Source organism: Macrotis lagotis, chromosome 1 (assembly GCF_037893015.1).
Source record: "Macrotis lagotis isolate mMagLag1 chromosome 1, bilby.v1.9.chrom.fasta, whole genome shotgun sequence".
NCBI lineage: Eukaryota > Metazoa > Chordata > Mammalia > Peramelemorphia > Peramelidae > Macrotis > Macrotis lagotis.
Window position 1 is genome coordinate 687118987 of NC_133658.1, and position 18559 is coordinate 687137545.

Here is an 18559-nt window from a genome sequence, read left to right on the forward strand (position 1 = left end):
GGTCTCCCCCTTACACTGTGGGCACCCCACATGGAAAGACTTTCTTTTGCCTCTCTATGTATCTCTTTGCTTTGCACAGTGATTGTCACAGAGGAGGCGCTAAATAACGGTTTATTGACTGACTAATTCTGAAGCACATGGAAGAAGTTGAAAGCATGGGCCATGACTTCAGGGAGTTTACAACCTTGTTAAGAAGATGAAAATAAGGGCGGCTAGGTGGCGCAGTGAATAGAGCACTGGCCCTGGAGTCAGGAGTCCCTGAGTTCAAATCCGACTTCAGACACTTAATAATTACCTAGCTGTGTGGCCTCGGGCAAGCCATTTAACCCCACTGCCTTGCAAAAAGAATCCTAAAATAAAAAAAAAGATGAAAATACATAACACTGATAGTAGCATATGACATATGATTAGATACCAAAGTGATGGACAAGGAGACTGGCTGACTGCAATGCTCACTTTGGCAGCTCATATACTAAAAGTAGACCAATATAGATGAGATTAGGATGCCCCCCCCGAATAAGGATGACATGTAAATTCAAGAAGCCCATATTTATTTGATATCCTATTGCTCACCTTCTCAATGAGGGAGGAAGGGGCTAGTGGGAAAGAGAAAATTTAAAACTCAAAATTTTTAAAAAATGTTTAAAATAAGCAAAAAAAATTTTAATTCAAATTTTAAAGTAAAGTGACTGACCAAAGAACCATATGATTAAGGATTTCAAATGGGAAGGGTCTCATTGCCATAAAAGATTGGAATAAACTGCCTCTGGCATATAAAGGAAGGGAATAAGCACTGACACAGAGCCTTTGACATACCAGAAACACTTCTAAAGCACTGTTTTAGAAACGTCATCTCATTTGATCTTTACAACAACCCTGAGAGATAGCAGCTATTATTATAATCCTCATTTTACAATTGGGGAAGTTGAGGCAAATAGAGTCATCCATCAAGTAAGTGTTAGATGTGGAATTTGGATTCAGGTTTCCTGACTCTAGGCTCAGAGCTCTATCCACTGCACTGATGATGCTTGTCCTTCATTCTTGAAGAAGACAATGACATCAGGGAGATGATGCCATGACAAGTACATGAAATGGATTTGAGTTGGCGGGGGGGGGGGGGGCACTGTGCTAAGTCATCAGCCTCACTTTATCCTACAGAGTCATCTGTGTCCAGTGGCCAGATCTGGATCAGGACAACAGGAAATGGCCCTGGATGAGAGGCAGTCAGGGTTAAGTGACTTGCCCAAGATCTGAGTGTCTGAGCTTGGATTTGAACTCCCATTCTTCTGACTACAAGACCAGAGCTGCACCGCCCAGCTGCTACAACATTACCTAAGCTATATCCTCCCAGGACTTCAAAACTATCTATTTTGACTGAATCAAATAGGAATGTCTATCAAACAACAAAGTTACATTACATTTTCCCATTGCATTGATAGTCAATTTACTAAATTGGTCAGACATCTTTGATAATGTCAAACCCATGTATTTATTCAATAATAATGACAATGATGGACCAGGAATCAAAAAGAGCTGGGTTCAAGTTCTAGCTTTATTACTATCTAGCCTCAGACAAATGATTTGTTTGAACTTCAGTTTTCTTATTTAAAAATTTATTTAAAAATCAATGGAGGTGCAGTGGATAGAGCCCTGGTCCTGGAGTCAGGAGGATTTGAATTCCAATCCAGTCTCAGACACTTAATAATTACCTAGCTCAGTATGGCCTTGGGCAAGTCACTTAACCCATTGCCTTACAAAAACCAAAAAAAATTTAAAATTTTTAAAAAATTGATAGATTGAACCAAGTGTTCCCTTGAGATCTATACTAGATGTAGCTTTAGCATCATAACCTAACTAATATCAGGCACCTAGATAGTATAGTGGAAAGACCATCAACCCTAGAATCAGAAGGACATGAGTTCAAATCCAGCCTCAGACACTTCCTTGCTTTGTGAACACAGGCAAGCCCCCAACATTGCCTTGAAAAGAAAGTGGAGGGGAAAAGTAGTTAAAGTCCCTGACTTCAAGAAACTTACAATCCCACTGTAGAGTCCAAATTCACATTAAACAGATAATAGCATAATTTCTTTTATAATTATGACCCCCCAGTACTAAAATGTAGGGAATATAATAATCTTATCTACTGATAAATGCAAAGACAAAATAAAAAATGTTCCCTGCTGTGAGGGAATTTACATTCTTATTGAGGGATAAAACATGCAAAGAAGTAAATATATGCATAATTAATTATGATAATTAAGAAAAGAGCAAATTCTAACTAGGCAGAGCAGAAAAGGTCTCCTATAGGCAGTGAACATGGATTGAATTTGAAGGAAGTCAAGAATTCTGAGGTGGGAGAGAAAAGGGAGCATAGTCCATGGATGGAGGACAGCCAGTCTGTGCAAAGAGAGGAATGAAAGCAAGCGCTAAAATACCAAATTTGGGAATTAGCAAGTAGAGCAGCCTGGCTGGAATACATAGTGTGTGAAGGTGAGTAATATGGGAATAAATCCTAAAAGGCAGGCTAGAGCCCTGTCGTGAAGGGCTTTAAATTCCAAGCCGAGGAATTTGTGTTTCATCCTCCAGGCAATTCACAGATAAATAAAATGTGAGTGCTTTCAGCCACCTGGAAGAAAGGTAACCACTAAATATAAAAAGTATTATTGCAATATGTAAATTATGTATCAGAAACATAAACCCATAAGTAGATGATAGTTTGTAAGCTTTCATAGTAGTAAAACCAGACCTGATACAATTGTACTTTGGAATTATTATGAGTCTTCAATAAGGCCCAAATGGAAAAGGTAAAATTCCAGAAGAACATGAATCTAGAGCTTAAATGATTAAAATTTTGAAAGGATGAAAATTACCCTGAATAGCTTTGCTAAGCTAGTGGATTGTATTTTTGTTTCTTGTTTTGTTTTCTTTATTTTTACCAAAGATAATCCATGCCTTGCTCGTGTGATATTCATTTCATATTGCAGTGGTAATTATATGCATCTGACAAAAGACCACCATAAAATTAACTGTAAATTTTGTGTTAACATCAATTTCTGAGTCTAAACAGGTAGGGGAATGGCATGAAGAAGTTGAAAAGACATTCCAAATTAAGTCAACATAAATCATACTATGATATTTGATGACTTTGATGCAAAAGTAGGAAAAGGTAACAGTGGAGAGAAGAAATTATAGAAGTCAAATATTTTTAGATTATACAGAAATTTCATACCTCCATATTATGACCACTTTCTTCTTGAAAAAGGGAGGGGACTAGGGCAGCTAAGTGGCACACTGGATAGAGCACTGGCCCTGGAGTCAGGAGGACCTGAGTTCAAATCCAGCCTTAATAATTACCTAGCTGTGTGACTTTGGGCAAGTCACTTAACCCCATTGCCTTGCAAAAAATAAATAAAAAAGTAAAAAGTCAAAGGCTTATAATGGATATAGAAGTTATTCTTGAGCAAGCCATCTAAGCAATCATACCATCAACTCATCAAAGATAAGATCAGAATGTATAATTAACAAGAAGAAGAATTAGAAAATGTGATTTTTAAAACTTAATTCTGAATTAATTTAAATTATTAAAAATTATGAAATGAGAAATGGACAACAGAAATTACAATGACACTGACTATAATTATTTCATTCAGAAGTTAAACCAATGTAAATTAATTACAAGAAGCCCAAAAGAACCCAGAAAGCACCTTATTTAGCCAGCATCTAACTTACTTGACAGATGGACAGAGATGCTGCCAAATGCAACACCAGACTAGAATTATAAATTCATCTATAAATCTTCTGAAGAAAGATGATGGGTGATTACAAGTAGCAACATCTTACAAGGCACCAAAAAAAAAAAAGTTAAAGAAATTAATTTAAATGATAAAACTACTTTAAGGAAAGAGGAAAATATTCGACTGAACAAAAGGTGTTAAAGGATAAAAATGGACGGAGTACAAAGAGAAGAAAAACAAAAAAATATTGCAAATCCATTTTAACAAATACTTTTCTCCACCAATGATAGTAGAACCATCACATGTGGACACTAATCACTGTCCCTTTAACATGCTTATAGAAGAGATAGAAATGTAACTAATGAAAACAAAGACAGAGAAAGGGGACAACTTTGAATAAGTAACTACGAAGGAATCATACTGGAAGTAATACAATTGTAAGAACATGGAATAGCAATAATCTGTAAGGAATCTGAAAGAGTTTAGGTAGAAAAGATATGAAAAAAATCTCAGATCTTGTTATATCCAAAGAAATGTAATCAAGAAAACATTAATATTTAGTAACCTATTTAACTATTCTCCCCAATTTTTGTGATAAGTAGGAGAAAAACAGGATTTCAGAAGTGATATTCTACAATGGACCACATGTACTATTATAAAATTGACTTAAATATTTAAGTAATATAAAATCACTTGCTAATTTCATAGCCCAAAATAGACTTGGAAAAGTATTAGATCTTCTTTCCAAGTCAATTTACTTTTATGATTCTCTCTTTCTATTTTGCCATTGTAAATACTGAAATATTTAAAAAAAACCTTTTATAGGAAATTGTCTCTAATTATAAATCAAGATCATTCAGAATTCCTTGGAAGATATAACAACAGAAACAGTAGAAAATAAACATCAGGGGAGGCATACAGCAAGAGGAGTATTCAATACAAGAGACATAAAAATATAAAATGTAAGTTAAAAGGGGATTCCTATGGATGGAGAGGTCCTCCAAATGCTCCCCAGTTGTCAAATCAAGGAACTGGACTAGGTGATCTTTAAGGTTCCCATTCTAACCACATAGTCTTATGACATCCATATCCTCATCTCTAAAATATGGGACCAAGGTGAGATAATCACAAAATTCTCTTTCTTTCTTGAACCTCAGTTTTGTTGTTTTTGAAACTAGTAACTTGGTGTATAGGGGGACAAGGGAATTTTGCTTCAATTAGCAGTAATATAAAAAAAGGGGAAATATTTAAAAGTCACCTCTTTGCTTTTACTCATAAGCCAAAGAAAGAGGCAAAATGTGTTTTCTCATATGGGATATTTTCAGTTAAATTTTTTTCATTTCTTTTGATCTTTTTTCTTTTTTTATTAATATAAACTTTGGCAAAGAGACTGAGATTTAATCCAAAATAGACTTGGCAAAGTATTAGATCTTCTCTCCAAGTCCATTTTAACCTTGTGTCTATCTTCCTATTCTGGGTTTTATAAGCCATGCTACTGTAAATACTGTAATATTAAAAACAAAGCTTATCCATGAGTGCATATAACTTGGACAGATACTGCAAATGAAAGTTGAACTGAATCCAGAATTGAACAGGAGGAAGACAGCAGGTTGGATAGCCTTTGGGAAATTGTAAAGTTCTACCAATGACCCCAGACTTCTCCCTGAAACAAAGGAGTATTTTTTTCTAAAATATTCTTTCAGTAATGCTGTGTTGCTACAAGTCACAGAATATCACAATATCTGGAGAACTGAAGGAGAAACAAGCAAAAAAAAATGGAAAGAAAGGCTTCAAGTGTGTGTGAGCAGACTGCAACACATCAGAGAAAAGGAATTCTGGGGGCAGCTAGGTGGCACAGAAAATAGAGCGCCAGCCCCAGAGTCAGGAGGACCTGACTTCAAATCCAGACTCAGACACTAGAGACTTATTCATTGTGTGACCCTGGTCAAGTCTCTTAAGTTCAATGACATGACCAAAAAAGAAATAAAAGAAAAGAAATTATGGAGGAGAATTTTTATAAAGGATGTTATCATAGAACTGGATGCCCATTGCAAAAGATGTGCTGGTCACACAGCAAGGGTAAGGGCCCTCTGGTTGTTCTCACAATATTCAGAGGTCTAGAGGAAGAATCCTTCATAGTAGATGTCCAAGGAAGAGTTAGGGGAAGACAGACAAGAATCTTAAGGGAAGGACAAGCATATATGTGTGTGTGTGTGTGTGTGTGTGTGTTGCTGTTACCATTGATGGAGCGTAGCAATTTTCATACTGTTCAAATCATAGAACCTTGTATTGATAGGTTAAAAATTCAAATTTATTAAGACCCAAGTTCGACTTCCTCCATTCATCCTTCCTGATCATTCTAGTCTTTTATCTTGTATGCCTGACCTTGTGTCCTTTTTCAAATTACATCTTTAAAATTGTGGTTTCTCTTCCTATGTAAGTCCTATGGGGTTAACTGTTCATATGTCAATGTCTTGTCCCTCCAACTAGATTTTGAACTCCTCCAAGAATAAACCATGCTTTACATTTCTTCTACATACCCCTATAATAAGTCAGTGAAAAATAGTGTCTGTTGAATATATCAGTGTGATCCTCAAATGTAAATTCAACCATGATAATGAGATCAAATGCATTATCTTCATTTCCAAGGTTTAATATATGACAAGAGTTCTTCCAGGTCTCTCCAAAAAAAAATCATAATCATAAGTCAATGTAGGCTAAGACCACTGAGAAACACAAGTTTATATAATGAATCACTTAAAGTGAAATTTAGAGTTTACAGCACCTCATCTTTCACTTAGCAAGTTGAAATTCATAAAATCCCTTGATTATGACATTAAAGATTGCATTTTATGAATTCAAGAAGACCTAATGTGATTTCCAAGAGAATTTCTAATTCTTTGAAAAATATAAATGCATTTAGAGTTACTAAATGTTTATTTAGGTGTAGAGTATACTTTGCTTTATGTAATATACCATGAAAAGACAGATTTGGAATAGTCAGTGTATAAACACTGTTATAATAGTGATATTTAGGAAAAATCAAGTTAAAAAAGAATACAATTCAACTTAAACTTCAGGTGATTTGATGCTAAATGATATCTCCTGACCAATGGCAATGAAATGGTGACCTATATTCATGAGACATCTATTTGTAAACAGTCAAAAGTATTATTGTTTATATAAGTAAATATCATTATAGGGAGAATTCTATTGGGGTTGGGAGAATAGTGTAAGAATAAAGTGACATTTAAATATATATTATATATATATATAAAATATTTTTTTTAATTTAAATCTATAAGATTCTGCCAGAAGCTATATACAAAACAAACTTTGGAATTTTATTTCTGATTCTACCATTCTATTACAATTTTTGGTGATATCCTTTGTCTGATAACCCTATAATTTTTTCAGAAAGATTTTATTCTAAAATAGAATACAAATACAAAGCAAGTGAAATCACTTCTCATCTCCAGAGAGAGGTAGAATTATGAAAGTCATGATAGATTAATAGAGTCTTAATATCAAGAGGCAATATTCACTGTTTTGATTTAGCATAGTAAAATGGAAAGAGACCTGAACTTGGAGTCAGAAAACACGAGTTTGAATCCTGACTCTGATAGGGAAGAGAGGAAAAGTAAATAAGCATTTATTAAAGGCCATGGGGTAGGGGTGGCGTAGTGGCGTAGTGGATAAAGCACCAGCCTTGGAGTCAGGAGTACCTGAGTTAAAATCCGACCTCAGACATTTAATAATTACCTAGCTGTGTGGCCTTGGGCAAGACACTTAACCCCATTTGCCTTGCAAAAAAAAAAAAATCTTAAAAAAAATGCCAAAGCAGTGCTAAGCACTTTATGAATATGATATCATTTGATCATTAATATTTATTAACAGAATACTCGGGAAAATTATTTAATATCTCTGAATGTTACTTTCCCCATCTATACCTAAGAGGATATTGATGAGGAAGTTCATCAATTTAATGAATTTACCTGGTGAAACTTCTAATCCTACAAATTAAGAGTGAACCAATTTACACCTTTGTAAGAGGACAAAACATTACTCCCCATTGTTTCAACGACTGGGACAAAGTCCATTTGATTGCCTTCTGCTGACCCATATGAACCAACAGACTCTTTCAGCTTTGGAGGTTACTTTTTACCTTGTTTTTTCATTTCTATGAGAGCAGGAGAAATAGCAAAGGCTATGGGCATGTGAACAGTCCCCCCCCCCCCCAAGAAGCGTCAGTGCATTCTGCTTTGAAGCAGAAACACATAGGAGCTATGTGTACTTGTCCACATGATGTAAGGTGAGGAATTTGAGAGTGTTCTTGCTCAGTTCAAGAAAACGCAGCAGTGAATTATCAAGAGTACCACACAAAAAAAATAAATGAATGAATGAATGAATAAATAAATAAATAAATATCAAAAAATCATTAAAAATAAAAAGGGAGCAGCTAGGTGGAGCAGTGGATAGAGCACCAGCCCTGGAGTCAGAAGAACCTGAGTTCAAATCCAGCCTCAGACACTTAATAATTACCCAACTGTGTGATTTTGGGCAAATCACTTAACCCCATTGCCTTACCAAAAGAAAAAAAGAATTCACTAAAGAGTACCACACAGCTGAAACTAGTATCAACTCATTCATCAAGCCTAACAGGGGAGTTCAGAGATACCATTCCTGAACATGTACCTCCTACCTGGAGGAGAGGAAATCTCCTAAACAGAACTTTTTAGCCTGAGAATTTTTGAGTTCATATTAGTATTCTAAGACCTGGCCTGCTAGAGAAAAAAGGAGAGGTCCTGACCATCATGACTCTTGGAGAAGGATATGCATGTGGCTTCTCATAGCTGTTGATGTTGTTGCTATTCTTTTTCTTCTTCATCTTGCACAAAATCCTCAGCCTCACTTTCTCTTCCAGACTCATCAAAGTTCAATGACAGGACAAAAATCAGGAGGAAGTGTCTTTGAGGTCTGACCAATCACTCCAAACACCTACTTCAGCTGCCTTCATGACCATTGGAACAAATTGCAGGGGAAACCTTCACATGCTTGGGGGAAAACATTCCTCTAACTCAACAACAGGCTTGAAGTCTGTCAGTTCCCCTCAACCTGGTTTAGCCTGTCTGCCAAAACAGTTTATTGGGGGTGTCCCCACTGCACACATTACAGCTCCTTGGAATCATAATTGGAGCATTAGTAAAGAACTAAAACCACCATGATATAGCAGAACAGAAGACTAGTATGTACTTTGTTCCTCCTGCACCTCACTCTATGAATCTTGGGGTTAGACCTGATGGGAAAGGGAAAGGTCTAATTTGTCCATAACTGAAAAATATTTGACTTTTGGAAGAGTCCAAACAACTGGGAACATCAAAAGCCTGGAAGAGAAGGACTGTATTATACCTTATGGGGAAATTGGGTAGTCAATAAACTGTCATAGTGTGACCCTGCCAGCTTATCTCTTCCAAGTGGCATCCAAACTACAATTAGATGTTGAGTCAGAACAATTCTACAATCCTCAGAGGGAAAGAGTGGGAACTGGGACTTCCCAGACAGAAAGGAGAATTATATCAATTATTGATAAGTTATTGCAGGTTCCTTATGTGTCATCTGTATCTGTTTATGGGCTTCTATGAGTTCTTTAAATTTCTTGTATTTCTGTGAGGGAAAATAAAAGCTATACTGTACCTGAGATACATGTTTTACCTAGGAGCTAGAGACTCTAGTTTTTGCTGATCAGTTGGGGTATTCTTGGCAGAGATAATGGAGTGGCTTGCCATTTCCCTTTCCTAACTCATTTTACAAATGAGAAAACTGAGGCAAACAGGGTTAAGTGATTTGTCCAGGATCCAAATATCTGAGACTGGAGCATCTTTGGATCTGAGAGTCTATCCAACATGTTCCCTCACTGCTAACCACATTTATGAAAGTCAATACACAAGATATAATTGAACATTTTCTAGAATATATTTTGGAAGATAGGAAATCAGGTCTGGAATCAGAAGAACCTGAGTTCAAATTTGATCTCTGACACTTGCTACTTGCTAACCATATGACCTTGGGCAGGACACTTAACAATATTGCCTCACCATCAAAAAAAAATGTGTGGGGGGGGGGGAAAGAATATATTCTGGATGGGGAGACTAATGAACCAAAAAAGATATTGAGTTTTAGGGCTACCACCAGAATTGGACTAGATCCATATAACTGAACAGTGGGAGACCCCTGAGCTACTTGTTTTATGTAGAATTGGGGGAGGGGAGTAGAGAAGATCACCTGAGGTCTCTTAACATTTCTAAATCTATAATCTTTTTTATACCAATACTTAAAAGTACTAATCAAATAAAATATATCTATTTTGATTTTTTAACTATCACTAACATTTTATAAAAGCATTATTGATAACTTGACTAAGAAATATTTATTCAGTTATTCATACCAGAATAGACTGTCACAGTTAGAAAAAAAAAAAAGGCCACCCTCAAAAGGACATGCCGCATCCTTCCATGCCTGAGAGCAAATCTAGCCATGGAGCCCCAGACAGAAGCATAAGCATGAATAGGGAGAAGGCAGAGTTGGCAGCCCATGTAAAGGGGTATGCTCCTGGTCACACAAACCACTAGTACACTTCCCCTGTGGCCCCTTTACTGATCCACTTTTAAAGCCACATAGGAAAGCTGCCCTGATGGCACTTTCTAGGGAGAATTCAGGAGTGGGTCAAAAGAAGGGTTTTCTCTTCTCTGCACCAGGCAGCTGCCCTCTGGAGCATGAAACAGAGCTTCAGGTGAAACAGACTGAAACAAAAGGTCATTTAATGAGAAAGCCAGTTGTCCTCCTAAAAATCTCCAATGTGATGAATCATAACTTAAGACAAAAAGGCAGATTAAATCATTCTGTCAATCAGATCTGAAACTGAAAATAAAAAAGATTTCCTTCTCCCCCCCCCCCATGCATAATGAAAATTAAAGTTCACTCTATAAAAGGAGCATGTCGATTTGGGGAAATTGACTCTGAATGCAGACATTTATGCTGAATGAATATATTTGAGAATCTGTGTAATGCTTTTATATAATAATGATAATAGTTAATAAAATAACTACTTACTGTGTGACAAATACAGAGCTAAACAGTTTACAATTATTAAGTCATTTGCTCCAAAAAGAAAACCTGGGAGGTAAGTAATATTATTAGCTTCATTTTTTGCAGATGAGGAAACTGAGGCAGACAGACTGAAATGACTTTAGGGTCTCACAACTAGTAAGCATCTGAAGCCAAATTTGAATTCAGATTTTCTTAACTCCAGGCTCAGAGTTCTATCTATGTCATTGTTTTAAAAATAGTATGGGAGGCAGCTAGGTGGCTAGGTGGCGGAGTAGATAGAGCACTGGCCCTGGAGTCAAAAGAACCTGAGTTCAAAATCGACCTCAGACATTTAATAACTACCGAGCTGTGCTACCTTGGGCAAGTCATTTAACCCCATTACCTTGTAAAAACAAAAATAGAGGAAACAATTGAGCAAAAATATATTTTTAGTAGACTAAACATCCTAATTTGTCAAGTCCATTACATTTTAGGCTTTTCTTTTTAATCAATCACACTTTCTTTTAGGTTTTTTACAAGGCAAATGGGGTTAAGTGGCTTGCCCAAGGCCATGCAGCTAGGTAATTAAGTGTCTGAGGCCGGATTTGAACCCAGCTACTCCTGACTCCAGGGGCAGTGCTTTATCCACTCCGCCACCTAGCCACCCCCAATCACACTTTTAATAGGCATTATTGGAATGAAGAGAAAGAGACTGAGAAATAAACTCTGACTAATATAAAAAAGGAAAAAAAGGAGACCTTAACATTTTGTTTTTGGTCCAGGAAGAGAAAGCATTCAAGGCTGAAATAATTTTTTTTGCTTTTTAAGTGAGACCAATTCTCCAGTGGCCAATCATGAATCCAATCTCATTGATGATCAGCATGGATACTTTGACCTGTTCCATTTCTGACCCATTGCCTTGTAAAAACAAGAATAGAGGAAACATTTGAGCAAAAAATATATTTTTAGTGGAGGAAACATCGCAATTTGTCAAGTCCATTATATTTTAGGTTTTTTCTTTTTAATCAATCATACTTTTAATAGGCATTATTTGAATGAAGAGAAAGAGACTGAGAAATGAATTCTTGACTAATATAAAAAAGGAAAAAAGGAGACCCTACATTTTGTTTTGGTCCAGGAAGAGAAAGCATTCAAGGCTGAAATAATTTTTTTTTGTTTTTTAAGTAAGACAAACTCTCCAGTGACCAATCATGAACCCAATCTCATTAATGATCAGCATGGATGCTTTGACCTGTTCCATTTCTGACCTCAACCAGTGGCTATGGACAACTTGAGGGCTCACCATATTGGTGCCAAACAGTGTAGTCACCCAACAGACTTAAGTCTTTCTTTAGCTTAGAGCTCTTAAGCTCAAGTGACCCACTGACCCTCATCTTTCCCAGAAGCAGGGGATTACAGAAATATGCCACCAGGCCTGACTGAAAATAGTTTTTTAAAGGAAAAGTAGAGAAATTAAGAAAGAGAAATTTAAAATATATAACATTGCTCACGGAACCCTTGGAATTCAAATGGAAATACAAACAAGATTTCTGCTTAAAAAAGAAAGACAATTTTAGTCTTTAGGGGAAATGGCAGATAACTTAGTTGGACCAACTAACTAAATGTTTGAGTCTAAAATGCAGACATAATGGAGACCTCCTCTCACTTATCTCATCCACATTGTCCAGTGCCACTCCAGGAAACAGGGATGAGGAAGTATTTCAGTTTCATGATCTTGGCTTCTATGCTGAGACTATGAATATTAAAGGAATAGCTTCAGAACTAGGGATGACAGTCAAATAATAATTGGAAGAGACACCACCAGTTTGTGTCACAGGGATAGCTGAATAATTATGTGATGACTGGAGCAAGTGGAGATGGAGACAGAAATATGTATACTGATACTTTCTGTTGATCAAATGAAGTTCAATAGGTTAACGAATAGGCTGAAGATGTACTTGTGAACTATATAGTATCTTTTTTATTTTTAGTTTTTGCAAGGCAATGGAGTTAAGTGGCTTGACCAAGGCCACATAACTAGGTAATTATTAAGTGTCTGAGGCCGGATTTGAACTCAGGTACTCTGACTCCAGGGCCAGTGCTCTATCCACTGTGCCACCTAGCCGCCCCCATATAGTATCTTGTACTTGATTCACTAGGGAAAATATACTCTTCACTTATCTGAAACTACTCATGTGAATAATAGCCTGTTTTTAAAGGTAATGTTGCTAGGATAATTTTCTCTCAGACTTATGATTCTATCCATGTAAGGAACGCCTAGTATGGAAACTCCATCAATGTACCTCCAATGCAAATTCCCCAAAGTAAATAGTCTCCCCATTGAAGCAGATTATATCCTAAGCAATTCATTTGTAATTTCTAGTAATAGTATGCTATAGTAATAGAAAACGGTCTGGGATCCCTAAAGAGTAAAATGACTTGCCCATGGTGGTTGTTGTTCAATTGTGTCCAACTCTTTGTGATATCATTCAGGGTTATACTGGCAAATATACAAGTTTATCATTTTTCTCCTACACATTTTACTGAGGCAAATGGGGTTAAGCAACTTTCCCAGGGTCATACTGCTAGTGTCTGAGACCAGAAATGAACCCAGGAAAATGAGTCTTCTCGACTACAGACTCAGCACTCTATCCACTCCTAGACCTGCCCCTTGCCCAAGGACCCAGAGTCTGTATATGTCAAAGGCAGGATTTCAATTAATCCAGGTATTCCTGACTCCTAGACTGACCCCTTCTCTACCCATTTCATCTTGTTTCCACTCTTGGGCTAATATGTTGCCATTTTCCTTTTTCTTCAAAATGTCACTAAATTATGAATTTCCTATAAAAGAAAAGAAAGATACTAAAAATACTTTCTATAATTTTTAAGATATAAAAATATCACATCTAGTTCTCTGCTACACATGGTAACATCCATAGCAGGTCTGTTTTACTTTGACTGTACCCAGGTATGGAGATCAGTTGACTAGGAATTTCCTTTTCTGCTGAAACTTAATAAAATACTCATGAGCCTCATATGAGGCTAATATAAGGATTATAACACCAAGAAAGTGTCTGATTCTTGGGGATGTTCCCTGAAAACCTGGAAAAAATCATGCTCCTAGCACCTAAAGGATCAGTGGGGAGAGTTCAATTACAGTCAGAAAGTACTGAAAAGAAGAGTCGTCCCTAATTCTCACAGTGCTCATTACCTTAGGTATTCTGCCTTAGCAACTGCCTTGTATCACATCAAGCGTGTAAGGGTTCGTTGCAGAAGGCACTCTTGGCACAACCTTCGGGCCCTCATGGCAGAGACTGGGTTAAGAGAAAGCAAACACAAGACATCCAAAACATGACCCCCTAACTTCTCAAAAGGTTGAGGTTTTAATCACATGACATATGCTGATAATAATCATAATAATGTCCAGCTATACTATATAACAATTAATGAATTAATACACATAACAACCCTATACATAGCTATGCAAACCTTTCTGCCATTTTCCTTCGGAAATTTTCTCTTTCTGTTCACAGTGGAGCTGTTTGTTTTTTAATGAAAGGTTAAAGAATTTGTTCAAAGTCATATTTCAAGCTGCCACAGAATTAGGACTCTTGGTTCTAATCTCTTAGGGCTATTAGCCTGTGCTGAAGTCAGCAGAAGTTGTCTACCCTGTTCTTTCATTTCACATATTCTTCTTCCTGTCACATGCTCTTTGGTTTCAAAGGGTGCAGACCAGAAAACAAGGGCCAGGGAAATTAAGTTTTGTTTGCTGTTAAATAAACCTATTATAATAGTATAAAATAGGAATCTTCCTCTGTTATTGAAGTATTCTCTTCAAGAGTATATATAGAATTAGGGGCAGTTAGGTAGCGCAGTGGGGGCAGCTAGGTGGCACAGTGGATAGAACACCAGCCCCAAAGTCAGGAGGACCTGAGTTCAAATCCAGTCTCAGACACTTAATAATTACCTAGCTGAGTGATCTTAGGCAAGTCACTTAACCCCATTGCCTTGAGGGGGGTAGGGGGAAGAGTATATGGAGTCAAAGACTTGAATCCTAGTTTCTTTACTAGCAATGAGCATTTAGGCATATTACTTTACATCCTGGTACCCTAATTGTTTTACCTGTAAAATAAGGGGGGGGGTTGACCAATGGTCAAAACATAATTGGAGAGATAGATTTCTAAGAAAGAAAGCGAAATTATCAACAGCCTTTTGAAAAGATGTTCTAAATCGCTAATAATTAGAGAAATGCAAATTAAGGCAACTGAGATTCTACCTCATACCCATCCTATTGGCAAAGATGACAATAAAAGGAAAATGATGAATGCTGAAGAGCATGGGTGGAGTGGGAGTTGAGGGTAAGGGGAAAGCATATTCATGTATTGTTGGTGGAGCTATAGATTAGCTCATCTGTTTTGGGAAGCAATTTGGAACTGTTTTCCAAAAGCTGCTCAATCATGCATACCCTTTAGACCTACTTGCTTGACCCTCTTCCTAGAAATACTGGTTAACAGAAAAGATCATCACAAATAGCAAATAGCAGCTATCATTTATTCAAGCAAGCAGCAAATAGAAGTTCTAACAGTTGTACAAATTGTTGTACAAATTAGAACAAACCAGAAAAGAGTGAATGAGTTTTTTAAATGGGATCAAGAACAAATCTTAACTCAACCAAGAAAGTCTTTGATCTCACTCATGGGGTAATTCTCCAAAGTCTCTAGAGAAGTTACTTGAAAATCAAGGATATGTTGAATTGCCAGTTTCTCTTTTATGTTTGTAGCTTTCAAAATCTCTCTCACTCTCTACCAAACTTCGACCTCTGTCTCAAGAGTCTTTTTCTCCAGAGAAGCTCTAGCACTGAAGGACATATGTAATATTGAACCAGCCTTTTCTCCACCAAATGGGAATCACATCTCCTTTCACATATGTAGCTTAGACAGTCTAGGGTTTCCCCTTTCACCACTCAGTTTCAATAGAACTGCCATCCTCAAAAATTTCCATCTTATTGACTCTGTGACCAAACCTATCCTACAATTAGCATCAAATATCCTAAAACTAGCAATCAAACTTCACAGATTCTGCTGTCAAATTCTATTTAAAGCAGAGAGGATTTAGGAGGAAAAGAGAAAAGAATGAATCTAGTATTCTCAGCAAGTTGGATGGAGGACAGTGATGAATGCAGCCCCATCACCACCCCTAAATTTGCAGGGCAGGGTCTTCCCCAAAGAATTTCTTGAAGCTTGTTCAAGAACCAAGTTCTAGGTTTTCAGTGAGTTCACATCTACTCAAAAGCATAGCTAATTATTGTGTCTGTTGATGACATATTTAACTTTACTAGTTGGCCAGAGGACACATTTACTTCAAAGGAAAAAGCATTCAATGAAATGGCATGCTAGGAAAGGTTGCAATAAAATCTTTCTCCCATAAACTTGAGACTTACTCTCCCACCAATATATACATCTTCAATGGGAAGAGTGGGTCCACTGTTGGAGATACACATACATTGGGAGCATGTGGCCAGAGGGAAGCTGCAGAGTACTCACTCATAGTGAGTAGTGAGTACTCACAGAATACCTGATATGCCTCCAACCCTCCTGATTCCATGAAGTTGGCACACTGCTTCTGCTATCTTGCCCCCCCCGTTGGCCTCTACTAGATGTGACTCTACTCAACAGGAGTTCTTGAACAACCTCATAAAGTTGATGGTCATCATTCCACCAGCTGCTGACCTGCTGGATATGTTGTCTTTGGCAGAAGAGGCTCCATAAGGGATTTCTCTTCTATTTGTCTCTTCCCTGCCAGAGGGTGCCAGGTCCCACAGTATGCACAGCTGTAGAGTAGTTCTCTTCCAACTATATGCCTCAGCTGATGCCCTTGGTTCACTCTTCTTCAAAAGAAGGATTGGCTTAGCATAGTTCTTCCAACTCAAAAGTCGTAAGATTAAAAGGAAAAATAATACAGCTTTTAAAGAACCACTTATTCTAGCCACAGGATCAAAAAAGTCCTAAATACAAAAAAATTAAAAACCTTTTCTGCTCCCTCCCTAACCCATTGCAAAATCAGGGGAAAAAAATGTTATTTTCTTCAGAGTATTGGTGCTGGACTTGAGAATCTCCATCAGAGATTTCACCCTACCGCAAAGGCAAAAAATTCCTATGTCTTTTAATTTTAGTCTCTGAAATGTAAATCATTCCCATTAATTATCATATAAAGCTGTAAGGCATAGGAAGAAATATGCAGGATTTAAAAACCACAAGACCCAGGTTCAAATCCCAGTTCAGCTAGTTACAATCTATGTGCCTCTGGTCAAATCATGTAACTCCTCTAGCCTTAGTTTCCATTTCTGTAAAAAGAGGGTATTGGACAAGAAAGCTTCAAATGTCTCTTAAACTGTTCTATGTTCCTGAGAATTTTCCCAAAAGAAACTACTAGACAGCTTCCATCCTCCCATGTATATGAATGAGCCGGCAAAAGGACACAGATACTTGCCAAGATAGATAGATACATAGATACATAGATAGAAACATAGGTAGATGGATGGATGGATGGATGGATGGATGGATGGATGGATGGATGGATGGATGGTTGGATGGACAGATATAGATATGCATATGTTGTGTTACATATACAAATATATGCATGTACATAAGCATATGTGTATACATACATATGTTTGTAAGAATGTATTATAAATGTGTATAGGGGTGGCTAGGTGGTGCATTGGATAAAGCACCAGCCCTGGAGTCAGGAGTACCTGGGTTCAAATCCAGTCTCAGACACTTAATAATTACTTATCTGTGTGGCCTTGGGCAAGCCACTTAACCCCATTTGCCTTGCAAACAAAATAAAAACCAAAAAAAAAATTTTTTTTAAATGTGTATAAATGTGTATGCCAAATACGTACAGCCAAAGCTCAAAGAGGCTTTGAGCTTGCCCTTACACTGCATTTGGTTGCATAAAGTGTTGTACAAAATAGAACAAACCAGAAAAGAGTAAATGATTTAATAATGATGTCAGACTCCAAGGGCAAAGTCAAAAGGAGGTGGAAGGAAAAGCGTGAATCCTGGCTGAGAAGAACTTCCCATAGTCATTCCAGCTGCAGAGACCTCTCTGGATCTCAGTTCTCTCATCTACAAATTGAGGGACTTGGCTTAGAGAGTCTCTAAAATCTCTTCCAGCTCTAGATAGATGATCTATGGTTTTGTGTGATAGGCTGCAAAGAGAAATGTAGCTCCTTCCAGAAAAGACAAAGTGAAAAAGTGAAAGAGAAAGCTGTTACCTCCATAAATATTGGGGAACTTGAGTAGTCAAAAGGTATCAATGTGACTTGGCAATGGAAAGCCAAACACACTTGGGATCCCCTTGATGGGAGCAATCAAAAACTGAAGGAAATCAGGACAAAGCAACACCTGATGACACCTGCTGGAAGATTAAAGAACTACAAAGAAAACTGCCCCAGAAGGTCTCGCTACCTGCAAAGGTAAGCAGGCAACTTCTGCACGGAACTCCCTAAAAAGAGGGATTTGCATGTAAGAAACTGTAAGTGACTGAGATTTCCATAAACATTATTCAGTAGGAAAGTGTTGGTTTGAGGGTAATGTTTTGTTTCTAAGAATTTTATCTTGTTTTCCTCATTCTCTCTGTCAAGACTTAGATTTTTTGAGAACTACAAACTTGTAAGCAAACCTGGGGTCAAACTGGGAAATGACAGGTAGAGATTTTCCTTTATTTTCTCATGG

At 37.2% G+C, this 18559-nt stretch overlaps 1 protein-coding gene across 2 annotated transcripts in view; it reads left to right on the top strand.

The window, feature by feature from the left end:
* ATP5MC3 (ATP synthase membrane subunit c locus 3) overlaps positions 1-18559 on the top strand; it is a 100559-nt gene that overhangs the window by 33031 nt on the left and 48969 nt on the right. The gene's annotated exons all lie outside the window — the stretch shown is intronic.